This window comes from Bos grunniens, chromosome 12, assembly GCF_055505025.1.
Source record: "Bos grunniens cultivar Pamir isolate PY7600 chromosome 12, Bosgru_T2T1.0, whole genome shotgun sequence".
Taxonomy (NCBI): domain Eukaryota; kingdom Metazoa; phylum Chordata; class Mammalia; order Artiodactyla; family Bovidae; genus Bos; species Bos grunniens.
Window position 1 is genome coordinate 89207280 of NC_141176.1, and position 27703 is coordinate 89234982.

General features: G+C 41.1%; 1 protein-coding gene and 1 long non-coding RNA gene across 3 annotated transcripts in view; both read right to left on the reverse strand.

Annotated features, from left to right (window-relative positions):
- The window catches only part of NALF1 (NALCN channel auxiliary factor 1), a 606268-nt gene that overhangs the window by 60893 nt on the left and 517672 nt on the right, over positions 1-27703 (reverse strand). The window lies entirely within an intron of this gene.
- On the reverse strand, positions 862-27255 carry LOC147362053 (uncharacterized). The gene is made up of 2 exons (XR_015137748.1): positions 27061-27255; positions 862-1783 (listed from the first exon to the last, which is right to left on the reverse strand). It is a non-coding gene; the product is annotated as an uncharacterized LOC147362053 (long non-coding RNA).

The following is a 27703-nucleotide window of genomic DNA, read 5'->3' on the forward strand; positions in this document are numbered from 1 at the left end:
TGGGACTCAAGGCCCAGGCCCCACCTCTGAGACCTTGGCATCCTCTGACCCCTGCCTCCTCTCTGCCATCTTTTCCCCAGATCTCTCTCCCATGGGCTTCCATTCTCCAAAGAAGCTGAGCTCTTCCTGTATCTTATTCACCTTATGTGCTAGATGCCCTGTCCCCCACCTCTTCCTTCTCCCTCCTGCGACACGGCTCCCGGATCATGGGCTGATTTCAGCTCAGCCACAACCCTCCCTGCCCTTTTTTCCCATCATGGCCCCAGCTGGTTTCCTCCAGGGTCCTTGTCACTGTGTGTGTCAGTTACGCCTTCATGTGCTTGATCACCCCCTGAAGCTTTTGAATTGTGGTGCTGGAGAAGACTCTTGAGAGTCCCTTGGACTGTAGGGAGATCCAATCAGGCAATCCTAAAGCAAATCAACCCTGATTATTCATTGGAAGGACTGATGCTGAAGCTGAAACTCCAATACTTTGGCCACCTGATGCGAAGAGCCAAATCATTTGAAAAAGACCCTGATGCTGGGAACAATCGAGGGATGGAGAAGGCGGTGACAGAGGATGAGATGGTTGGATGGCATCACTGACTCGATAGACATGAATTAACTCTGGGAGATAGTGATGAACAGGGAGGCCTGGTGTGCTGCAGTCCATGGGGTCCCAAAGAGTCAGACATGACTTAGCAACTGAATAACAGCAGTCCTCCAAATCCTGAGCTTATAAGACTCAGGTATCAGCCTGGGACTGAGCCTGGGTTCACTGACTGTCCGGCACCCAACTTAATGCTTTGGAGGGCCGTGAGCACTCACTGAACATGTTTTAAAGAAATGAATGGACAAATAATCATGCTGAGCATCTGCATGTATAGAAAGAATCAGATTTTAATTTTAAATCTAAAGCTGAAAAATACCAGGTTGAACCATATAAAATAATTATTCTTTTAGGAAAAAATAGTCAAATGTTGAAACTTCCACGTGCTTCAGCTTAATAGCTCTGCCATGGATACAGGTAGATAAAAATAATATCTCCCAGTGGGCCAGACCTAACCTCAAGGAAACACAAAGATAAAAATGGCCAAAGGGTAGTCGCATCAAGGGTTCACCTTTCAGTCTCTAGTACTTTTCTTGTTCTTGTAATATGCTTCGTGACATTCATTTTAATGTTAAAACATCGAAGACCTGATTGCCATACTGATAAAGACATCTCATGAAATAAAAGGATACAGCTTTGTTGAAAAAGAGAAAGAGCTAGAGAAGGGCCTTCTGATATTTAATGCCACCTTTCCTTCCAGTCCCCTTATTTGTTTTAAAGCTTTAGTTTTATTTCTTTTAGCTACAGTATATATATATGGGGCTGACAGGAGGGATCAGGAATCCAAAGTATACTCTGTCATGAAAGGGAGATGAAATGACGTGATATCCTCTGACTCCGATGCTGTGGGTTCTGTGAGGCACTCAGTTTTGCCAAAGACAGACTGTACTGTTGAAGGTGTTTCACGTTCGTCCCCCTCCCAGCCCCCTCCTCCCTAATCCAGTCACCGAGGAGAACTACTGGAGCAAGCAATGCCAAGTGTTTCTGAAATCACAGAAGTCGGGCCATCCTTGTGGACTACAGGAATGTTGCCTTTGGTAGCGAATCCATCAATTAAAAGGCGCATCAAGGACTTAGCAGCAAGCTGTGCCATCCTTTTGTGTCAGACTTTGCTACATAATTTTCCCTGCACAGGAAGTCATTTCAAATCCGGCAGCAATGATTCCACTGTCAGCGTTGTGTCTTGCAGTGATGCTGCAAAGTTGATAAAAAATATTAATTGCTATGGTGACTTTGCTCGGAAGAGGTTACTTGTAATTTCTGATGGTCAAAGAAGAACACCATCAGTACAGTATTATACATCTTGTCACTTTTAAGAGTTGTGTATTCACACTACTGTTTATTTATTATGAGCTTCATCACGGTGACCTAGTATCCTATGAGAATAGATCCATTTTTTTTTCCTATGAAAGACAAGAAGAGATGGATAGGAATTGTAGACTTATGAAGACAGATTTGTTTGTCTTCAAGGGTAGATGTGTTTGTTCCATTGACACAGATTCTTCATGTCAGAGGGCAAATAGCCAGTGTTTGGGGAATATCCATGATCTGGGTTTTACACATCTTGTGAGGCTTATCTCTCATCTCCCTTTCCTTTCATCTGAGAAGTTTTATTTCCATAGTTGACTCAAACAAAGTCCTCATAGAGGGAAAGAGTATTTCTCTGCCTACCTCATAGTGTTGTGATGAAAATACTGAAACACAGAATGGGGGTAGTATATGGGAAACCAATTAATAAATTATAAATGTATTTCCAATTGTATTGTCATAAAGTCAAAGGAAAGACATATTCATCTTTCCCCACTAATTTTGTTTAGCTATGGAGTTGTCATCTGATCCTCACTGATAGCAGATAATAAGTATGTTTTCCTATTACTTATTTAACTAAGACCCAGAGGACAAGATGCTTCTCATTATCTCTGATGGTCAAAGAAGTCCACCATCAGCACTTTTTAATGAGTTAGCTGACCAGGACCATGATCACTTGGCAATTTAACACTAACTTTAATTTATAAAGCATCTATTATAATAGCTGGAAACAGCTCTTTAATCTTGAGGTACCAGAATACAAAGGACAAGATGGTTGGAAGGCATCACTGACTCAATGGACACAAGTTTGAGCAAATTTTGGGAGATGGTGATGGACAGGGAAGCCTGATGTGCTGCAGTCCACTGGGTCGCAAAGAGTCAGACACGACTGAGCAACAACAATAACCAGAATAAAAGAGGCTGTCAGTGTGGGATAATTCTGCTCTCATTATGACTTTGTGACACTTAAAAGTCTGTTTCTAAAATTTGAAACGAATTAACAACTGTCTGTGAAATGAAGAATAGCTAATTTTTCTTCACCTGAATTACTTATGCTAAGAAAAATATGGTCTTCCTGTTGATCAGAAGCAAGCTATCAGTTCAGTTCAGTTCAGTTCAGTTGCTCGGGCGTGTCTGACTCTTTGCGACCCCATGAACTGCAGCATGCCAGGCCTCCCTGTCCATCGCCAACTCCTGGAGTTCACCCAAATCCATGTCCATTGAGTCGGTGATGCCATCCAACCATCTCATCCTCTGTCATCCCCTTCTCCTGCCCTCAATCTTTCCCAGCATTAGGGTCTTTTCGAAAGAGTCAGCTCTTCGCATCAGGTGGCCAAGGTATTAGAAGCTATAGATCTACTGAAATTTTAAAATTTACTTTTCATTATGTTTCTAGTAGTTAGTGAAATCCAGTCCAAAGTTTTATTTCATTCGCTTTTCAAAACATTAGACACAAAAATGCTTGTGCCCTGGATCATACATGCCATGTACATCTAGGCCTCCTGTAACTGACAGAGCTTGCTCAGACTCACATCTCACCAGGCAAAGCTCTATTTTCAGGTCAACGCCTATTAATAATAATTTCATCTAATAGTAGAGTCTTACTGTAAAGTGAATCCTAAGACAACCATTTAAATGATTTTGTGCATTCATATGCTCACTTTGCTGTTTTTCTTCTTTGTATCTTTCCCTAGGCGTGTTTGCCATGAGAAGCTAAAATTGCATCAAATAGGAAAAAAAAAACACTTTTTGTCTATCAGTTCATGCAGGAGGAAGTCCTATTTTCAATACATATATATATTTCCCCAAAGAATTGCCTCTCAAAAAGCTTAAGATAAGGGGAATTCTTTCTTGGATATTCAGGCCAAATTAAGTCCCTCCCCCAGTTCAGAGGTTTTTGTTTCAGTGTGTCTGATTGCCAAATCCATGCGTCCATGCCCCAGTCTGCCTCTCTCTGGAGGCCCAGCCCCACACTGAATGCAGCACAGACTGGGCCTCCTGGAGGAGCAATTAGCCCCTGAAAGGGGAACTCAGCTCCCAGCAGGCAGGATGCGCCGCCCTCCCCTGGGGCCAACATCTCTCCTCCCCTCGGCTTTGCTGACTTTGTTGGGACCTGGAGTGTCCTCTCACTCCGCCCACACATCTTTATCTCATTCTGCACAAACAGCAAAACTGCACTTCACCGAAAGCCAGAGCATTTTGTACACTCTTGATCTGTGCATTTTGAAAAATTCATTTGAAGACATGCTTCAAGCAGTACGAAATATTTTTTTCTTGTAGGTTTTCAGGTTGTAAGTATTCTTGCAACAAGAAAGACAAAATCATTTTCTTTACCCTTCAAGGTCCAGCTCTTTCCCGGCTTATCTTCAGCCCGTACCACAGAACTAGTTTTTTTACATTATACATTAAATTGTGCTTTCATTATATTTAGCAATCTTTTTTTTTTTTAATGAGAACAAAGCAAAGTTCGAATCCTGCTTGAATATCGAAAACTCAATCTTGAAATCCTGTAAGAGAACGTAGGGTATTTTGTGTTCTTCTACCTTCTTTGTTCTCTCTTTCAAAGATCAAGTTGTTTTTCTTTAGAATCCTTGTTTTGTTTTCCAGAACTGGGAGAAACGTCACAAAAAACTCTCATGGGGTCAAAGGCATAACTTTCAAAAAAGACCGTTCAACCATATTTGTTTATTTTGATGCCTCACGAGTATTTTTGAAGGTTATATATAACATCTGATTCAAGAACATTTCCCCATTTAGAATGTTTTTGCCAAAATCTTTTGCACAGAAAACCTACCAAGACAATTTAAACATAATAAAATTATCGTTTCTGTTTTCTCTGGAAGAAAATGCTGCCTTGGAGATTATTCTTTATGATAAATTATCAAACATAACGCTTATGTTTGGATGGAGGAAAGAAGAGAGGAGAAAGCTTCATCTTTCAATGATAGTTTCCAAAATTACAATAAACAATTAAATGGTGACTTTCGGAATTAAAAAGTATGTTTATTTTATAGTCACTACACACATACATGACAGCTTCCACTGAGGTATTTCAAGAATTCTATTATTTCTTTTATGAGACTTATTTATAAGGATTTATTTCTCATCTGTAAAAATTTACTCAGAGTTATAACTAAACATTTCCAAGCCAGGGAATAAGTTCTCCTCATCCAATTCAATTTTTAATTAGTTTGGCCTTTTTTAATCTCCTTGGATTAACATGAACGAGAAAAAGAAAACAGTTGGAAATGCTACAGTGAGTCTAGATTAATGCTACCAGTAATCAATTGGTCGAGACACATGAGGGCAAAACATTATGTAAGTTGCTCGGAAACACATGATTCCTTTTTCTTCTTCAATATCTACAGGACCAAATGTTAAGACTCAAGAATGAACAGTCCATTCATCTTCAAATGTTAACGAGTGTCAGCTATTGAAATATAATTTCTGGAAAGACGGTGACAGAGAAATCTGTTAACCTGCATGGTCCTGACAGACATGGATAATCAATGTTCCTTGTGAGATACCCCAGAATGAATTTGATTTGCATAACTGATCAATGCAAGTGAGAAAAAGATAGTACAGTTTGCCTATTTTCATAAATACAGATATTAAGCAACTTTAAAAGAGCCCTTGGTGAAAAGATATTTAATGGGGGAAAAAAAAATGAAAGCACTGCCTGAGAGAGTAGGAAAGAAAAGAATATTACACACTGAGATCACAAGTTAAATATACAGTTGAAACGCATGTGCTTGAAAAGAGCTCCCTGCTTCTCAGGGGAGACATGAGGTTATGTTATTTTGACTGAAAGAGAATTGAATTTAATAAGTTCAATGTAGGAAACAAAAAGTCATGATGATGGGATGAGATTAAAGCAGAAGGAAGAGCAGGGATCTTAAGAAATGACTGTGGGATTTGGAATTCACAGAGGCAGAGACAAGTCAAAACACAAAACCCTTCCATTGTCTGACTTCCGGAGCAGAAACGGGCTGAATATAAATGAGTGTGCCATTATGCAGTGTCTGAAGAGGTCACACCTGGGCGTTTTGCTCAAAGTCCAGGACAAGACAGCAGCTTAGCAAAGAGGTGAAAAGGATCAGAAAATGTTGCTAACAATTACCCGATATCTGGGGGAATATCCACATCTACAGGAGAGCTTTCAGCAGCTCAGATAACAAGGTGCCCAACTGTGTATCTTAACATTATTATTATTAATATTAACCTCACTTTGCTGCAGCAACAATGAAAGGGTGGGAAAAATTATTTAGAAAGATAAAGACAAAATGAGCACAAAGACAGAAGAATGTTGTCTCTTCACAAGGGGATGGGAGACAGGACTGCCAAAAAACAAAAGGGCATGGATTAAAGGGAAAAAAGACTCACAGATTCAGTGGAACCTGGCAGGAAATTTTATGCAAATTTTATGCTTTATGTGCAAAACACAGGTGCACTCTGTAGTAAGAATACTATGCTTAGAATTTAGACTAAAACCTATCATTTCCCTCTGAGGTCTTGCTAGTTTAGTCACCCAACTGACTACATCTTATTCCTAGGTATGGTAGACAACCATTGAAAGCAATTTATTCACCGGCTTAAATTCTTGCAAAATTTTTGCAAGTTAAAACTTTCAAAGTTTCCTGTAGCCTAAGGAAAAGCCAGCAGTGAACTTGTTGCTATTGTTCAGTCCCTAAGTTGTGTCCAGCTCTCTGTTGACCCCAAGCACTGCAGCATGCCAGAGTCCCCTCTCCTTCACCATCTTCCAGAGTTCGCTCAAATTCATGTCCATTGAGTCGGTGATGCTATCTAACCGTCTCAGCCTCTGCCACCCCACTTTCCTTTTGCCTTCTATCTTCCCCAGCATCAGGATCTTTTCCAGCGAGCCGGCTCTTTGCATCAGGTGGCCAAAGTATTGGAGCTTCAGCTTCAGCATCAGTCCTTCCAATGAATATTCAGGGTTGATTTCCTTTAGGATGGACTGGTTTGATCTCCTTGATGTCCAAGGCTCCAGCACCACAATTTGAAAGCATCAATTCTTTGGTACTCAGCCTTCTTTATGGTCCACCGCTCACATCCATACAGGACTACTGGAAAAACCATTGCTATGACCATATGGACATTTGCAGGAAAAATGATGTCTCTGCTTTTTAATATGCTGTCTAGGTTTGTCATAGTTTCTTTCCAAGGAACAAGCATCTTTTAATTTCATGGCTGCAGTCACTGTCCGCAGTGATTTTGGAGCCCAAGAAAAGAAAATCTGTCACTGCTTCTACTTTTTCCCCTTCTGTTTGCCATGAAGTGATGGGACCGGATGCCATGATCTTAATATTTTAAATGTTGAGTTTCAGTCCAGATTTTTACTAAAACTTGTTAGTAAAACCTAACTTTTCCATTTTTTTTTTCCTGGAGCTGTGCTTTCCAATATGGTAGCCACTGGCTACATATGGTTTTAAAACTGAAATTAATACAACATTCCTAAAAATTAAAAATCCAGGCTTCTAGGTGCACCAGCCACATTTTAAGTCATTGAAAGTCACGTGTGTGTATATTGGACAATATAGATATAGCTCACAGACTCAAAGAAAGTTCTACTGGACAAGTAATGTTCTGGGTTTAATGGAGCTTTTTGATAATATGATCATTTTGGCTGTACAAATTAATGTACAACCTTTTACTCTCACAATATAGAGTTCTGAAATAGGCAGTTTCTAAGTGAATGACATTTACTTGGATGAATATGGATGAAGACATCGTATCAAATAGAAAAAAAATGTTCAAATCTTTTTGGAAGGCTAATTTAAGATGACAAATATAAAACATAGAAGTGTGCCCTGTCTACACGGATATGCATTTTTAAATAAAGTAAAACATGCATTTTTAAAATAATAATGGCATACTGAAAATTGAACTATGTCATAAGACATCTCAGAATATTTCCTGATTTGAGAATTTGCATCTTCCTCACAGTCTTTAACTCATTCAGAGGAAGCTTTCTACCATATTTAATATCACATGTAAAAAGACGTAATAAAACTACTCAGATTACTATCAAAGCAAAATTTATCTTCTGGGATTTTAATGACAAAGATATGATAAGGAGATAACTTAATTTTCAGTCATAAGTTTATAGTTAGATACTGCTGTGATGATTTATGGCAAGGAAATCTCAATAAAATGGAGTTCATTGAGAATCTTATGTTTTCATTGAGGAATGGATCTAGAAAAACACAGAAAAATTACATCCCAAATGGTCTGTAAAATTCAGACAAATTAATTGCCCAGGGGGATGCTAAGGAATTGAGTCTATTCCAATTCATGCTCTTATTCCAACAAAAATACCAACGTGAGGGAGACAAAAGGTATTTGGTGAGGGACTGTAGCTTGACAGCTTTGTATAAAATGAGATGAGATACTCAAGACTCATCCTGAAGGGTGATGGGACTCCCTCTTAAGCAATTTTTCATGTACAAATGCTCCGCTTTCCCATTTAGATTCAGAAGAGCCCAAACTGTAGCAGTGTTGAATACAGATGCAGGAATGTGGCTAAAGCCTTCCTTTTTATTATGTCATAGATGAAGGGTACTTTTATTTTTACTCTGGATCATCTATCTTCTTTCTCTCCTTCCTTCTATTCCTCCCTCCTTCCTTCCTTTCAGCATCTACTTTTTAAAGACATATTGATGGTAAATTATGTTGTCCTTTGGTTTTTGTCTAAAAGCTTTTTATTTAATAAAAGTTTTGTTTTGGAAATTACATGTGCTAATGAAATCAATCACAACACGTGGTTTTCATGTGGAGTAACTAGATGTGTATCCATTAATCACTTTATAAACACACACCCAGTTTTACGGGACATCCCATCAGTTATAAATCACTGGTTCTCAACACTGGGCGCATACTGGCATCACTTGGGGAGTGATAAAATAGGACAACAATTTGTCTCCTAACCAGAACAGCTCTAACAGATCCTCCAGGGGCTAGCTGGGTTACTGGCATTTTTTCCCCAGCTTCCTAGTCAGTACTGCTGTGTAGCCAGGATTGAGAAGTTTGGATGAGATAAATTCTCCACTACTGCTGGAGCCCTAAATTATGGTTACGTATATGCAATGCCGACTACATCAGGAAAAGAGGTCATGTGTTTAAGAGATATTATCACCAAGAGAAAGATATAGGAAAAAAACATATTTACATACTTGAACTGAGCTACAGTCCATCCTAAAGGAGATCAGTCCTGGGTGTTCACTGAAAGGACTGATGCTGAAGCTGAAACTCCAAAACTTTGGCCACCTCATGCGAAGAGTTGACTCATTGGAAAAGACTCTGATGCTGGGAGGGATTGGGGGCAGGAGGAGAAGGGGACGACAGAGGATGAGATGGCTGGATGGCATCACTGACTCGATGGACATGAGTTTGGGTGAACTCTGGGAGTTGGTGATGGACAGGGAGGCCTGGTGTGCTGCGATTCATGGGGTCGCAAAGAGTCGGACACGACTGAACGACTGAGCTGAACTGAAAGACTACTTACCCTGTTATTAATCAAGCATAAAAGGTATTTAGTGTATTCACATCAGAAAAAGAGAATTCAAAATATGACCCCCAGCAATAGTTACAAAAGTTTTAAAATACTTAAATATATATATATATATATATATATATATATATATATAAGAATTAGAGAATTCCAAAAGAATGGGGATGACCATGTCTCATCTCACATGGTATTTCACTGGCAGTCTTGAAAATAGTAACATGAGATGTTAACATTAATGTGACAGAAATGTCACCCATGTTTATTCTCACTGACACCTTGTGCTCCAGTTTTCAGAGATGATGGGAAAGCGCAGTCCCACGGCTCATTAGCTTAGGCACACTGTGCAGCTGAATTCTCCAGTGAATACCTCCACTTCAACCTCATTATATGAAGTTTAGAAAGCAGCCCACCCAGAAAATCCAAGAAAGCCCTATTCCTGGCTGCTTAGAAAAGAAGTCACAGAATTAAAAGAACAGTGCAAGATACTGTTCTCCATTTTGTCTTGAGTTTTAAAAGACATAGATTTGGTAAAAGTGGAACAGAAGATGTTGCTTCTGATGACAGCCAAGGTAGACCAGGAGCTTCCCTAATTAAGACCAAGTGAAGGCAATGGTACCCCACTCCAGTACTGTTGCCTGGAAAATCCCATGGACGGAGGAGCCTGGTGGGCCATAGTCCATGGGGTCGCTAAGAGTCAGACACGACTGAGCGACTTCCCTTTTAATTTTCACTTTCATGCATTGGAGAAGGACATGGCAACCCACTCCAGTGTTCTTGCCTGGAGAATCCCAGGGATGAGGGAGCCTGGTGGGCTGCCGTCTATGAGGTCGCACAGAGTCAGACACGACTGAAGCATCTTAGCAGCAGCAGCCCTCATCACAGATGCATGCTTGCCGGCAGGCACAGCCAACGGCAGTGGCCTCAGGACCCAACCTGGAATGAGAGGTTGCTAACTGTGATGTGGCTTCAAAGGGCACCGCAAACTGCAGCTAGGAGAGTGCTGAAACTTAACTGTGGAAATGCCAAAGAAGGTGGGGAAAAGGATGCAATGTGAGCTAAGTCACTGAGGGAAAAGCAAGACTGTCTAGAATGTGCAGGTTTTGACTTCCTGGAAATGTCTTAATTCTATTACTGTATGACTTTTCAAAATCAGTACCTAGACCTTTCAAAAGAAGATCTGAACCAATTCATATTGCTAAGACCTTTGGGACAATGCGTCTTTTATTCACCTCTTGTATCACTGCCTTCTCCTCTTTCTCATATACTTTGTCACTGAAGCACATCTCTGTAGCAACAAGTTAGACACCCGGCAGGTTGTTTCTCAATCCATTTGCCCATAAGTCAAAAGAGATACTGCGTGACTGATGATTAGTGCCTCTCCAGACGGCAGGCACAACTGGAGCAGTTTTGCAGATGCTCACGTTTGCTCTTCAGGCGATCGATTGCCCATACCAGCAGAAAGCCACCTTGCTGCCTTTGACAGGTTCCTAAGCTCCACCCTGAAATAGGGAGGTCACCCCATCCTACCTCTTTGTTCTTCCCTCTCCATGCATCTCTGGTCTGGTTTCCATGATACAATCCTATCAGATCATTCTACAGTACTAATTCTACAGCTTTGTTGTTGTGGTTGTTCAATGGCTAAGTCGTGTCTGACTCTTGTAACCCCATGGACGGCAGCATGCCAGGCTTCCCTTGTCCTTCACTATCTCCCAGAGTTGGCTCAAACGTATGTCCACTGAGGCAGTGATGCTATCTAACCATCTCATCCCCTGTCACCCCCTTCTTCTCCTGATTATGAAACACTAAGACCTTAGCACGACTTCAGCCCATTTCTGCAGCCTGACCTCCTGTCACTATCTTGACTTCTTAGCTCCAGCTGCTCAGTCCTCTTTGCCTCTTTCTGGACATACCTAAGATGTTCTTGACTCAGTGCGTTGGGGCATGTGGCTGCCATCATGCCATCACTTCCTCTTTGTTTTCCACTTAGTTTTCTGCTCAAATGACACCTCTTCAGAGAAGCCTTCTTTCTCAACGCCCCTTGCTGTTTCTCTATTCTTGCTGCTTGTATCATCTGCCACCATAGTATATATTCACGTGTTTACCTATGTGTTTTGCCACCGGGATGGATATAGGGGTGATGACGGTGAGGGCTTCGCCTTGTTCACCACTGTATTCTCAACACCCCCAACAGTATCGGCACATGACAGGTGTTTCGACAATAAGGTTGGAACATGTTTATGTAAACTGTGAGCAGTTTAGATATCTCCAGGGGATCTTGCCTACCCAGTGATCGAACCCAGGTACAGGTTCATGAGATTGAAGGCCATGTGTCTGCGGGCAAGGTCTGGGACACTTCCTGTGTCCTGGCCGCCTAGTCCCCACAGCAGTCTTCTGCAGGAGGTGTCGTTCTCGTTTTACAGAAAAGAGACAGGGAGCTCACCCAGAGATGAACAGAGGCAGAATCTGAACTCGGGCCACCGGAAGCTCACACTTTCAGCTTCGTTCTACTGAAAGGCAACAGGTGAGAAGTGAGACTCGTTGACTGTTGAAGAGTTAGCAGAAGGTGACTAAGCAGAAGCTGGAGGTGTGTTACAAGGTGTGTGTGTTGGGGGGAAGACAGAGGACAGGAGAACAGTAGCAGAGGCTACTGAGAGTTTTGTTCACCATGGTCTAAAAGCCATCACCAGAGTGGGGGGAACTGTGATTTCTGCAGCCACTATTCACATTGATAAAAGACTTCTCCTAAAGAGGAAGCCACCTAAGAAAGTGAAATGACATAACCTGCAAAGTGAGGCTTTTCCTTTCCGATTCTAGTCATCACTGACAAATCTTTTTCCCTATGGTCCTTACTGATTTCAACCTTTGATGCATCAAGAATTTGGGGTAAATTATATTTCAGTCTTGTATTAATCAAGAAAATACTATAATTCTAGTTATCATCATTAGCATGTTGGCTTATAACCATAAAATATCCAGTTTAACGATATTAACTCAAGGAAGTAGTTAACAAATATCACTGGATCCACGTAAGCCCATATTTATTTAACCTTTCCTTTTCCAAAGTTGGTATTTCTCAAAAAAATGCAAGATTACTAAACTCAGGACATACTCAGTTTATATGAATTTTGCTCATTCACAGATTTTGCAAATACCCTTTTCAGTCTTCCCCACAGGGAAGAGGATTATAAGCAGTGCTTGGGAAGTAGCTGTCTATTTCATTCACAGACCTGCATTCCTATTTTAAAGCAGGAGAAATAGACAAATCTTTCAAAGATGACATATTCACTCCATGAATGGGGGGCATACTGGTAGAAAACAATTCATTCTCTTATCCCTTTAGCAAAGAAAGATTTTTCATGCTTACTTTTCTGTTCAGCCCTTTATGTTTCATACTTTCTAATACTGAAGTAACTTTTAAGTAAGAGTATGGGTTAATATTCAACTCTGAAGCTGTGGGGATGGGGGGGTGGTGCTATACAAGGTAAAGCTCGGATCCACGGGGGCCCACTCTCTGAGTAACAGTAATTTTCATGGCCTTCTGAGTCATTGGCTGACATCCTTGCAAGGTTTAGGAAGGACCAGAAGGATCAACTCTACTTTGTAGATATAGAAATTTAATTTCTGCATATACATAATTGGGAGGACTAACCCCAAATTTTACAACAATTAACATTTTCAAGTTCTTGGCCCAGCACACTTAGTATATACAGTATCTAATTTAATGCTCACAGTGCCCCCTAGCATTGTTACTATTATCATCATTTTATAATGGAAGCAACCCAGGCCATGTCTTTGGTTCTGCACACCTAGGAAGTCATAGATCCAAGATTTAAACTTTGTGTGTCTGTCTCTGAAACTTTCCTTTTAGTCACTTTTCTCTTTCACCTTTTCTTCAAAGAAAGTAGAACCTTATCACTTGGTCAATATACTCAGTGGCCTCCTAATATCAGAATGTATGATCAATATGTTAAGAAATTTGATAAATCAGATATTGGCACAGGCAGTAATAACCAACATTATTTGACCCTGGATGCTCAGCGCCCACATACAGCTATCAGAAAGCAGGGATGCTCACATGGTAGGTGGGGTGAATCTGCACTGGCTGGGATTCACTGTCAAATTTAAAAGTGTTTTTGCAAACTAGTTGTCTAAGCAGATAGAATTAAACATTAAACAAATTTACAGTCAAATTATAAGAGACTAAGGTAATAAATATTTAAAGTGCATTACTCCTTGCTTTACTAAACTTTACTATTATCTGTGTTCTCATTGAGGTTTTTATATGGAGCACATTTGGATGGTGGAAACATACCATTTGGATGGTATTTCCACCGTCCAGATATGGGTGGGGCACTGCGTTTAGTGATGCGTTTGGTGGTGTCACACGGGTGGTGCAAGTTTGGCCAAGAAGGCCATGTTTACGGGACAGAAATAGGTAATCAATGTAAGTCACAGTTTGATTTATTGCTTTGTTGATTGTCTAGTCCTACGAGAGTGATGGAGAAAATGTTAGTAAACCAAATTAAACATAAAAGTGCTTCATGAACATAACCGTCACATTGTGAGTAGCATAAAAATTGTGGAAATATCTTTACAGTGTTCAACAACTGTCCCCTGATCCAGAAGAGAGGCTGCTCTCACGTCACTGCATTGACAAATGCTGCTGCTGCTGCTAAGTCGCTTCAGTCGTGTCTGACTCTGTGCGACCCCATAGACGGCAGCCCACCAGGCTCCCCCATCCCTGGGATTCTCAAGGCAAGAACTCTGGAGTGGGTTGCCATTTCCTTCTTCAATGTGTGAAAGTGAAGTCGCTCAGTCATGTCCGACTCGTAGCGACAAATGAGAGGAGTTTTACTGTGCCTCACTGTGTCGGTGTCTTCCCCCTGGTTAATGTAACTAAGAATAGCAACTGCCGTTCATGTTTGGCCACACTCATTGGTCAATTTGTCCATTGCAACCATAGTTGGGGTACACATACAAGAGTTTACCAAAATCAGCACAAGTATTCTGCGAGAAATGGTTAGCTAAATAGAATTTGCAACAAAGAGGATTACATGTCCCTACTTTTATAAACTGTGTGCTTTGTTGCTGTTCATTTGCTGAGTCGTGTCCAACTCTTTGCGGCCCCACAGACTGTGGCACGCCAGGCTTCCCTGTCCTTCACTATCTCCCTGAGTTTGTGTACTCAGGTCAAACTGTGTATGACCCATCCTCTGTATCAGTAACATGTAGAATGAACCTAGGCACTTAAACACCCATGCACGCCTCTTGAATCTGCTGTTGACCATCTACCTGAACACCCCAGAGGACACCATTAAATAAGGCCATCGTGATCTTGCCTCTGTTGGAGCACAGACTCATTCAGCAAACGACAAGAAATGTAAAATACTTGCTCTAACCTATGTTTAATGTTCAGAGAAAACATCAGTGTGTGAAAATGCTATGAACACTCATGAGACTCAAATCATTCTTCCCACTTTATTTTTTCTTGATTTAGATTTAATCTCCTAGAGGCTCTAGTAGACACCTCTGGGGTAAAGAGCCTCTGAGCATCACTCCGATGGGCTTTTCTCTTTGATATTGAGAAACTGCAGCAGGGAACTCTCCTATTTGTGAAGAGGCCAGTGACCTATTTCCCACCTCCCGCTGCCCTGAGGCCAGGGGACTGGGCTGCCATCACTGCAGCTGGGTCATGTGACTGTACACAAGGGTGGCTTTGAGGGATCACAGGGATGGGGGAGGGGCGATGCAACACCATGCAGGGCCCCAGAGCCAGCCCCGAGCCTCTGAAAATCTTTCTCCTTCCAGGACAGAAATAGGAGGGGGAACTCCAAGTAATTCAGGCTTTGCTGCACGCATTTAGAAAGTGACAGAGCTCCTTCTAAAGGGAAAATATACCTCCATAACAATCAATAATTTCGGGCACAGCTTACACACACCGTAAGTGTATCAACGAGTCCATTCTAGTTCGTGTTGCACTGGAACAGTTTCTGAGTGTGATGACCTGCTTCCCATAAGAATATACTTTTGTGATACCTAGCATATCACTTGTGTGCTGCTGCTGCTAAGTCACTTCAGTCGTGTCCGACTCTGTGCAGCCCCACAGATGGCAGCCCACCAGGCTCCTCCATCCATGGGATTCTCCAGGCAAGAACACTGGAGTGGTTTGCCATTGCCCTCTCCACACTTGTGTGCTAAGCCACTTCAGTTGTATCTGACTCGTTACAACCCCGTGGACTGTAGCCCGCCAGGCTCCTCTGTCCATGGGATTCTCCAGGCAAGAACACTGGAGTGGGTTGTCGTCCTCCAGGGGGTCTTCCTGAACGAGGGATGGAACATGCATCTTACGTCTCCCGCATTGGCAGGCAGGTTCTTTACCACTAGTGCCCTGTGGGAAGCGTACCATTTGGTAACAGCAAAAGACTGCAAAGAAAATATGGTTCTGATCTTAGGTAAAGTCTACAGAAATTAAATGATAATTGAATAGCTTCCAATGAATTAAATGTGAGATTATTTTTCAAAGCTTTTTTTTTTTTTTAATTAGGTTGCTGAAGCAGTATTTCAAGCAAGAGGATCTTTGTTTCTGTTTTATTCCTTTTGGTTTTATAATACAGAATCTCGTTCCCATTGTCTTGCCTAACATTTGAAATTCAAGGTAAACAACCCTGCCTTGACTCATTCCTCTAGCTAAAGAGAAAGTTTATAGCTTCTGACCCAAAAGATTAGAATTAGCTTGAAAGACTGGTCGTATCTACAGTAGTAAAAAAATTAATTAGAATAAATGCAAAGTCCTTCCTCAAGTCTCTCAAGTCTAAGACCACATGTTACTGGAAGTGTGGTTTATCCAGAGTTAATTAGCCTAAACTTGACATTATCTACTGGGATGATGGACACCAGTGTGGGCACCACTAGGCCAGTTTGATCTCGTAGTTCTCAGTAGGTGGCATTACCAGGATGGGCAAATAGAATAGATTTCTTCTGAACTCATTGATGCCACAGAGAGCATTGCACTCAGTTCTTATGTGACATATTGACAAAGCAAAAAGTCTCTGAAAGTAAGGTGACCAGAATGGCCAGTTATCCATTAAAGGAAATACGTTTATGGACAGCTTGTGGAAATAAGGTTATTCAAACGGCACAGACACAGCACTCTAAGCTACTTCTCAGTCTTTGAAGGATATTCTCAGTGAATTGGGAGGTGTGGCTCCATAACATAAAGTTAATAAAGCGCTGCTCCCAGCGGCTCTGAGAGCTCCATCTTCAGAAGATTAAGGCAGAAAGCAGATTTTGTCGAGGAACTTAGAGCCTCAAGGCTAGGAATTGGAAGCATTTGTCTCTTTCCAAATATCAAGTCTGTAATTCTGTAAAATCTTACTCACATGTCAGGACTCGGAGGCCACCAGCAAGAGAGTTGGGTTCTAATCCATGCTATGAGAAAAGCTGAGATCTGGAAGGAGGCATGCAAAACAAACAAAGAAAAAAAACCCAGCAGAAACACTGTATGAAAAAGAGGAGAAGGGGATGATGAAACCAGTGTGGTCAGATACTACAGTGCTGAGGGCCAGACTGGGGAGACACTAGGAATAAGGAGAGGGAACCTAGAGTTCAGGATGTCCCCAGGCCGCCGTGTTTGGAGGTTACAGGAAATGACACAACAGACTGGGCGCAGGAGTCACGGGGTGTGTGAACCTCAGAAACCAAATTACCTCCAGGCCTGAGTCCTCTGAGCAAACAAACCCCTCATTATTCAACAAAGCATTAATACATACGCACACCAGAGGAAAAAGTATCTCAAATATTGCAGTTTCAAAATGGAAATTTCAAGGCCAGTTTAACAGGCTTAAGAATTTCTTTTTCCCCCTCTCCATTTCAACAATGTATTCAGGTATGAAAATCTACCTGGGTCACATGTGTCTTTCAAAAGCATTTCTGGGATCATTTGTCGGCTGCTAGATCATTAACTTCTGAAACCTAGATTAATGCTCCCCAGAGTTCAACCTTATATCCCACTTAACTCGTTTTATACTCACTGCTTCAGATCTGCCTTTGCATTTTATAAATAATTTAAAAATAAAGCAAAAAGGAATATTTGTTTATTTCAGTGCACTAATAATGTAACCTAACAACAGATCACAATTGTTCTTCATTTTTTTATTTCCTTATTTGGTTACATGCTTAGGATTCACATTAAGGAGTAAATAAATTAAATTGCTCGAGCATCTACCTATTACTGCCACGAATAATGCAAGCTCTCGCAAGCAGCATAAAGCTGTAGGATTGCTTTCAGACAGTGGCAACACTTGTTGTTTGTTGTTTAGCGGCTCAGTCATGTCCGACTCTTTTGCACCCCCATGGACTATAGCTCGCCAGGCTTCTCTGTCCATGGGATTTCCAAGGCATGAATACTGAGTTGCCATTTCCTTCTCCAAGGGATCTTCCCCATCCAGAGACTGAAACCCCTCTCCTGCACTGGCATGTGGGTTCATTAACATTGAGCCACCTGGGAAGCCCCAAAGTCAGTCTAATTGCAATTTCATTTCTTGAGCCAATACATACACTATATATCAAGCTAATTTCAGAAGTGATGCTCAAAACACTTTTAATGCTTACAGGAGAATGGTCCATTTATTTTGATAAATGTTTACCCAAAGCTATCACTTCTATTATTAGGGACTTTTAAATAATGAGAAAGAAGATATTACTAATCCCTATACATGCAGCCACATGTCCTTTATGATTTGAAACTAGCCACAAAGAAATAAGCCATGATTTTATACCGTGATCAGAGAAGCCCACACTTATAGACCATCTACCATTTCTATTTCTTGCCACTTTTACCCTTGAGGAATAGTTTTCAGGGACTCTGACTTTTTTTTTTCCTGTTCCCTCATTGCTAAAGTCCTTCCTGTACCTGATTCCTGCTCCTCCTAGGAGCAAAACCAATTCTCCTTGATCCTTTAGGCCTCAGACTATAAGACATTCTTGAGTTAAATCAGATCTGCTTAACTTTATTGCAATTACCAGTAGTTCTATCTACCAATCCAGTTATTATCTCTCTCTCTCTCTCTCTCTCTATATATATATATATATATATACACACACATAGATAGATAGATAATCTATCTCTTGATTTATTTTCTTCTACCTATGAAAACGGAGAAAATGTCTTATTTAGCATTGTTGTATCCTCTGAACTGAGTACTGATATGCAGAAGTTGACCCTTAAATAATTTATTGAACACATCAATGAAAGAAGGAATACAGCCTTGAGTTTTCAAGGAATACTGGTATGATTTTAAGTTTAAATATGGAAGTTTGGGGCTTTCCCAGGTGGCAGTAGTGGTAAAGAACCCACCTGCCAATGCAGGAGACCTAGGAGACATGGGGTTGATCCCTGGGTTGGGAAGATCGCCTGGAGAAGGGCACAGCAATCCACTCCACCATTCTTGCCTGGAGCATCCCATGGACGGAGGAGTCTGGCGGGCTATGGTCCATGGGGTCACAGAGTCGGACATGACTGAAGGGACTTAGCATGAGCACGAGCATGGAGTTTATATTTAAGTGTAAGTTTAAAGGTAAAATTAAATTATTTTGATGCAATGGGTTTCCATGACATTTTAGTCGAGAGAAATAAAGACAACTGAAGATTTTCTTGATAGGTTTTTATAAATATCTTCACTTGGCAAGACTTGCGAGAGGCCTCTAGAAACTGGGGCTCTTAGCGGACAGCCCACGAGGGAAGAGCCACCAGCCACTGAGCTTGCTCAACAGGCTGCATAGGTTTAGAAGAGGCCTCACACTGTGGACGAGAACACAGCCCGGCCAGCACCGAGGACCACGGCTGACTGAGCCGAGCACCCGTCCTGCGGTGCCGGGCCTGGCCCACTCGAGCCGTGTGTCAGCGAGAGGCGCTGCTTTCAACGGCTGAGTCTGTGCAATTTGTAAATGGCCGAAAATGGAGAGATTGTCCTAAAGGTGATCTGAGAGGGAACTGTATTCGATATCCTCCAATGAATGGTAATGAACACGATGGTAAAGAACACGACAAGGAATAGATAAATATGTATGTTTAACTAAGTCACTTTGCTCTACTACAGTTCAGCTCAGGTCAGTCACTCAGTCGTGTCCGACCCTTTGCAACCCCATGGACTGCAGCACGCCAGGCCTCCCTGTCCATCACCAACTCCCAGAGCTTGCTTAAACTCATGTCCGTTGAGTCGGTGATGCCATCCAACCATCTCATCCTCTGTCGTCCCCTTCTCCTCCTGCCTTCAAGCTTTCCCAGCATCAGGGTCTTCTCTAAGGAGTCAGCTCTTCCCATCAGGTGGCCAAAGCATTGGAGTGCAACAGAAACTGACAGAGTGTTGTAAACCAACTAAACTTCAATAAAAACGGAAAGAAAGAAAGATGATCTGGGTGACAAAGATGCTAGCCCAGTGCCTGCCTTAGCGAGTTCTTCAGAAATGCAGTTCCCGTTCCCATCCTGTGGCTGGACCATTACTCTGCAATTTCATAAACCTTACACACATCACACTGGAAGGTCAAACCCATGCCTCATGGCAAGTTACGCTTTGGCAATGAACTTTAGCAAACGAGGATAATGTGAGCACGTTGGAGACCAATGTAATTGTCTGTACGTTATAAGTAAGAATGCTCATGAGACGTCCAGACTCTCATTTGGACCACTCTCCTATCTCCTAGCTTGGTGCTCGGGTTTCAGAGAGCAACTTCGCACATTTGCCTACACTCTGTAATGAAATAGCTATGACAGTACATGCAGCATCACAATATCATAATGCAATATTTATACTCACATGCAGCATATATATGCACACAAATGTATAACATACATAGGTCCACATACATATATGACAAGTTTTCTGACCAAAAATAAGCAGATCCACTAATTTCCATGAAAAAAATCGCCAGAATTTTTTTTAACAGTATGTGTTCAGTTACATTTGATGATCCTATATACAATTGTGCACTTTTAAAAAAAAACAGTTTGTAATGACATTAGTTTGTTTAACGATTCTTGTTTTGGATAACGTACTTGGCCCAACGATGTTGCAGGCTCGGGAAACGATAAATCAGTATTGAAGTGCACTTTCAGTCCTCCAAGACTTATATCCACTTCATAGACTATAAAACCAACAAAAGCCCTGGAGAAAACTTTCAGGCAAAGAGACAAATGCTATAAATCACTGGTTGCTTTGAAATGTGCACACATCTGTCAAACTGTTAGAACTGAGGAAGCTGAAGGCGGTTGGCAGCCTCAACTAAAGAACTCCTCTAACAGGGACTGCCACCCATTCGAGATGAACATTAACCCCATTGCATAAGCTATCTAAGTAATGCATGCTTTAAAACGTATGAGCTGCAATACAGAAATAGGAGCGTGGAAGGCATGCATACGGTTCTTTCAGTGAGAAAGTAAAGAGCACTAACAAGAAGCTTGGGTTGTTCACTCATACCACCATGTATGTTATAAAGCCTTTTAATTCATATTATTTATGAATAATAAATAATTTAACTTTTTGTAAAAAACTTAGTATTTTATTTTGGAGTATAGTTGGTTAACAGTGTTTGATGGTTTCAGGTAAACAGCAAAATGATTCAGTGATATATACACATGCATCTATTCTTTTTCAAATTCTTTTCCATAATGATGGCCAAAGATTATCAGCAATGATGCCAAGAATCAGAAGATCCAAAGCAAAAGCTACCCTAGAAGAGAGTCTCAGGACATGTACTTACTGTTGTTCTTGACAATTTAATAAGCATTTTTAATAGGTAGTCTATAAAACAGAGAGGTAGACAGGGGAGGGAAAAAGAACATGCAGGAGCTGTCTTTAGAGCACAAGAAGAAGCACCGCGTGTGCAGAGAATGGGTTGAAGACACGAGGGCAATGAGAGACAGAGAAGTGCTGCATTTCTGCAGATTACTCAGCTACACAGCAGTTTAAGGAACAAATTGGCAGGCAGTGATCAGAAACGGAGCACTGTTGCTGAGAAGGGCACGGAGCACCCTCCGACACAAATGTGCAGAAAAGGAAGTAGCAGCAGTCTCTGCCAACGGCACTGATGCCCAGCAGACAGAAAGCAGCAGCGGGTTCTCACGAGAGAATGCAACAGAACACGGTGAAACGCGAGGCAGACTTATCTGAGGCACCACAGTTCCTTTAGATGGCAGTGTGTCTTAGAGAATTAAGGTGGCAGACATCCAGGCCACTCGCAATACCCACCCACACGGTCTTGTGCTAGCTGAGAATAACTGAGCCACAATGCAAGTCTTGACTCAGTAAGGTTGGGGCTTCTTGGAAAAGTCCCTCATTTCTTCTTCTCATGTACTGATTCTCGGGATAACAAAATGGAACTTCCCGCCTTACCTAGCTTTTAAAATTGCAGTCATCTTTTCATCCTTCTAAGCAAATAATTTTTGAACTGCGGTGTTGGAGGAGACTCCAGAGAGTCCCTTGGACTGCAAGGAGATCCAACCAGTCAATCCTAAGGGAGATCAGTCCTGAGTGTTCATTGGAAGGACTGATGTTGAAGCTGAAACTCCAATACTTTGGCCACCTGATGCGAAGAGCTGACTCATTTGAAAAGACCCTGATGCTGGGACAGATTGAAGGCAGGAGGAGAAGCAGACGACAGAGGATGAGATGGTTGGATGGCATCAGTGACTCAATGGACAGGAACTTGAGTAAACTCTGGGAGTTGGTGATGGACAGGGATGCCTGGCATGCTGCGGTCCATGGGATTGCAAGGACACAACTTAGCGACTGAACTGAACTGAACTGAAACAAATAATATCCAAAATTTTGACCAAATTTTTAAGATATTGCACCAAGGAGCAGAAAGCATGTGCTTATATGGCTGCTGCTGATTCAGTTTTATGATACATGAGAAGGTATCAGGATGTTTTCTTTATTAACTATAGCGTTAATGAAATGTTTTTCAGCATTATGACTCAAAGCTTTAGTTTAGGATTTCATAGCATCAGTGTATACATTTTCTAAGAGCTTGTTTTTCTTATGAAGGGGAAATACACCCTGACTTTTCATTCATTTAGAACTAAATTTAATTATGATCAACTCAGCCATGGGTTCAGATATTGTTTGCCTGGTCACTGGCAGCCAGAGCTGTGCTATTTTGGGGTGAGTCCCTGGTGTCTTCTGTTCCTGTGATTTTACTAAGCCATTTATTTGCCAAGTTGTGTTTATAACCTTTTTCTTCTGTAAAATATTTCTGAATCTGTCAGACGCACCCCCCTCCCAGGAGCATCTCTTTCAGTAATTTATTTCTTCAGCTGTATTCCATCCCTCAGTCATAGAATATATATGTTTAAAAAATCTATAATGAATTGACCTTAAGATAAACATGTTAAATAAACCCTCATTATAAACAACCATATACATATGTGTATGACATCATCAAATTTTAACTGGGACATCGTCTTCCGGCTATGAGGTCACATTCTCTGCCTCTCCTTGCAGCCAGACACAGCATGGGGCTAAGCTTTACCCGGTGAGACACAGGCAGGAGAATCACAATGTCCTTATGGGAACAGGATGTGACTGCTTTGTTCCCTTCTTCCGGTGCTTCCCAAGTACAGGGACCAGCTGGACCTACCGGAGCCACCTTGGAGCAGGAGCGTCTCGGAAACAAACCACCTACGGGGCAACCGCTGTGTAGAGACGCTGGATCTCTGGCTCCGTGAAGCTGCCCTGCCCATCCTGACTGCCTGAATCTACTTCACTTGCCGAGGGAGGAAGACATTTCAACTTTGCTCAAGGCGCTGTGGTTAAGGTCTCTGTCACTTGTCACCAAACACAATTCTAATTAATAGAACATCAGGACCTGATGGCATGAAAGGAAACATTCATTCATGAGGGGGAATATCTTTGTGAATAAATATAATATTCTTATTTTCAATAGGCTTGAAGTATCTTTTTAGTTACCCAGATGTTTATTAATGCAGGTTCTTAAATTTACTGAAAATTTCTACCCTTGGACCAATAAATCAGTCTTACAGCATGACACAAAAATAAATTTTAGATTGAACGGCATTATCTTTTATATATTTTTAGTCACCAAACAAGAAAAAAGAAGCCACTGACACATTTATCTGCCCATCTAAAAAGGATTAAGTACCACATCATACAAAGTTTTTGCTTCCCACCAGGAAAATTAACATAATTAGGATGTGCCATTAAGATGATATATTAACAATATATTATGATAGACATTCAATTTAGTTACAACACAGAACTGCAAATACTGAGTTGGGACATCTTACATGCTTACTATCTTCTGGGTGCAAGGCGACAGATCCCAGGAGAAAGAAAAATGATGTCATAAAAGAATTACCACAGAGAACAATGATAATCAGATTTCCTAGGGAAATAACCTTCTGTTAGCTGAAATCATTCTCCAGTTTACAGGAAACAAGTAAAAGTTTTAGGGACTTTCCTGGTTCCTCAGTGGTAAAGAATCCACCTGCCAGTGCAGGAGACTCGCGTTTGATCCCTGAGTCAGGAGAAGGAAATGGCAACCTACTCCAGTATTCTTGCCTGGGAAATCCCGTAGACAGAGGAGCCTGGCGTGCTACAGTCCATGGGGGCACAAAGAGTCGGACAGGACGTAGCAACTAAACGACAACAACACAGACAAAGCTTTTAGAGTGTGGGACTGACGTGACGATTGCAATATTATGCAAAGATGGACTCTGTCTGGCATTGGAGGCGAATACTGGTCATGTGAGAAACTGGCAAAGGGATCAATTAGAAGACCGTGGTGGTGGAGCAGGTGGAATTAAGAGAGGTCTTCTTTGGGTGAAAGCAAAAATGAGAGGAGGAAGGGAAGGATTTGAGAAATGTTGCAAAGAATGGCCTGATAGTACTTGGTGACTGGTTAGATGTGCAGGGAGAGAAAAGAGAACATTCAAATCAGAGGCTGCCCTCTGGTTGTCTGATTATCTGTGTAACTGATGGGTAATGCGCCTCATGTAGTATGGTTATGTGTATAAAATATGCACATAGCTTTAAAAGTTATAGTTACAAAAATCTAGCTTCAAAAGTGTATAGCTACAAAATACACTTTTGTATTTTTTTTATTTTTGTTTTACCAACAAACCCTCTCTCTCTGGCATCATCCTATTAATTTTTGTTAACCACAGTATTTTAAAGGGGTAAATTATTTTAGAAATTAAAATTTCAAAATTATTTATATAGCTTTTCCAAACATCTCTCTAATGGGCTAGACAGGTTGTCTCTCAAAAGCTGTGTTTCAGTCAATAGCGTTTAAATGCAAATAATATATCTTTCCTGTGTCCAGAGCAATAAACCAGGTTGCATTCTAGTGAGGCAGGCAGACGGAAAGTATCCCTATTGGTTCTGCATTTGAGAGACCAATTAAAACACCAATCAATCAGCTTGTCAGGACCCTCATCCAGTCATTAGGTAATGTATCAGTTATCCGTCATTGCAGAAAAAATTATCCCCAAACTTCACACCTTAAAGTGGCAAGGTTTTTAACCTCACAGCTTCTATGGGTCAGGACTGGGATCATGACTTTGCTATGCCTGCAGTTCAAGGTATCTCATTTCTAGTGCTGTCAGATAAAATGTAGATTAAATGCTGACATTTGAATGTCAGCAGGTGAATAACAAATAATTTTTTAGTTTAAATGGGTCTCAAACATTGCATGGGACATATTTATACTAAAAAAATTTACCATTGTTTATCTGAAATTCTGATTTATCAGAGCGTCTTGTATTTTTAGCTACTAAATCTGGACACATCAGAGCATCTTGTATTTTTAGCTACGAACCCAGGAGGTTACAGTGAAATGCTGGCTGGGTCTGTGATGTCTCAAGACGTCACTCACCGACGTGGTTGCCCGTGGGGCTCAGGGTCTCATGAGCTGGGTTCCTCACTTCTTTGGGAGCTGTTAGATGGAGGGTCTTAGTTTTTGGCCAGACCACACAGACCTCTCCCTAGGGCTGCTTGCAAAATATTGTCTTGCTCCCCAGCATGAGATCCAAGAGAGGGTTCAAATGGAAGCCACTGCCCATTTCTATCCAAATCTCGAAAGGGACAGCCCATTCTTTCTGCCATATTCTATTTGTTGAAAGAAGTCAGTCAACTGGTTCACATCCAGGAGAGGGGGGCTACCCAAGGCCCTTTCTAAGAAGCAGGGATCAATGGAGATATCACGGAAGCTACCCACAGTGGTTGTATTCCCCAAAAATGAAATTTTCTAAGTTCAGAACAGCCTTTAAAATCATAGCTCATTTTTTCCCTGACTTATTCCTCTCTCCCCTCAAAACATATCCAAAATAAGAAATAATAGGTTACCTGACCATAAGAGATTTAGCACACAAACAGCTAACTGCATTTTGTAGAATTAATGATGAAGAACGGCTATATAGACATTGAAACTCATATGCATGAATTCTGGGTCTAATAAAAGTTATTTAAAAGCTATCTTTCTATAGGCCTAGTTCAATACAGAATGATATTTGCATACCTCCTCTTATGATGAGTAGTAAGAAAATCAACGTATTCTATTGCATCTTTTTATAGATTATGACAGAATATTAAACATTTTTCCAAACTGCACCAAGATAAACACATTACTTATAAGTTAAAAACTATAAAATGATGCATTTATATTTAAAATTAAAACACTCTATTATCTGAAAACTATCTTTTAATTGAGCTGGCTCCATACATAAGAATTTTAATTCTTAATAACTGTTTACAAAATGTTGATTATGTATTGATGACACTAACAAGAATATTTTAGTCAGAAAACAGTAAAGGAAGAGAAACTATAAAAGAAAATTCTTCAAGAAACATTTCACAATTAAATTCTTTTTCTCTTAAATAAGTTATGTAAGATACAGAACATTGCATTCACATCGCAGTTTTTCATTGGGTTCTAGGAAATTATGTGAACTTTCTGGTAATCTAAGATAATTGTTTTCCTCCTCTGTGATTTGGAAATAAGTTACGGTATCAGTCAGAAAACTTCCAGTTTATGTCTTTAGAATTACAAAGGCATTTTTTCCTTCAGATCTTAGGGGCATTTTGAGTATCCTCGTTAAAAGATGCCTTAATTATTAGTGCCAGCCTCTTTCTTTACATAAATAATTGTTGTAGTTATTAATAAAGCTGTAATTTCAGTTAGCAAATGCCATGCCACGTTAGGAGTTAGATCATAGGTGTTATTCTTAGCATTGCCTCAATTTCCTTCTTTCAGGAAAGGAAGAGTTACAAATTCATTCCTACTTTAGGCAATTTCCTCTAAAAACTCAACTACCCAGAAGGGAAGCTTTCCACGCCTTCCCTTGGTCAAGACTGAGCTGTTTCAGGCTATCTGCAGGCCGAGAAGAGCCATCATCAGGATCTAAATCTGGATCTTGACAGTCAGGTTCTCATTAGCATCGTGCTAGAAAATGGCTACTTGAAGTCACTCATCCAGGGAACGAAATTGGCTTTTAAAGCCAGTGCCTAAAAGATGTAACCATGCTTCCCGCTTCTGGCTGTCTCTTTCTCCCAGTCCCCAGCCTCTATTTCGGTCCCCACCCACGGCCGATCCACCAATTCCCGGCATTTCTTCTACTCACCTGTTATTTAACAAAGCGTCAGTCAGAGAGTTTATGGAGATGATTCAAAATATCAGCATCAAATCAAAATGGTTTTAAAGGGCCAAGCGAGCTGGGGAGTTTAACAGCTGTGATGGGCACTGGCTGTGACACGCTCTGCCCCACGACCTCCTCACATAGTCCTCCCATCAGTCCCTGAAGTGGACCTGCTGGTCCCCTGCACGGGGTGCAAAGTTTTTACTAGATATTTTGACGGTTTCTGTGCCTTTGACTTTGCCAGCTTAATAATTAAAGGGGAAAAACTGGCCAAGAGCAGCCAATGTGTTTCCCTTTTCCACTGTGATTTATGGGTCAGAGCAACAGTTTTTACAAAATGTTTAAAAATGTGTCAAAAAATATTGGTTACCCACTTAATCACTGGTCACGTTAATGTCAACTCACCATTCAAGGACACTCACAGTTTCGAGAGATTAGTAGACGGAAGAGTCAGTCACTCACTGGAGTGTCGTATGTATTTTTTAGCCCCATTCATACTCAAGATAGATCTGGACCCGTTGATCTCTGCCCTTCCCAAACTCACGCTCTAATGTTCTCTGTTAATTATCTGCCAAAGCAGGATTTCTTTTAAAAGGAAAATCCTTCCTAATAAGTCCATGTTATTTGG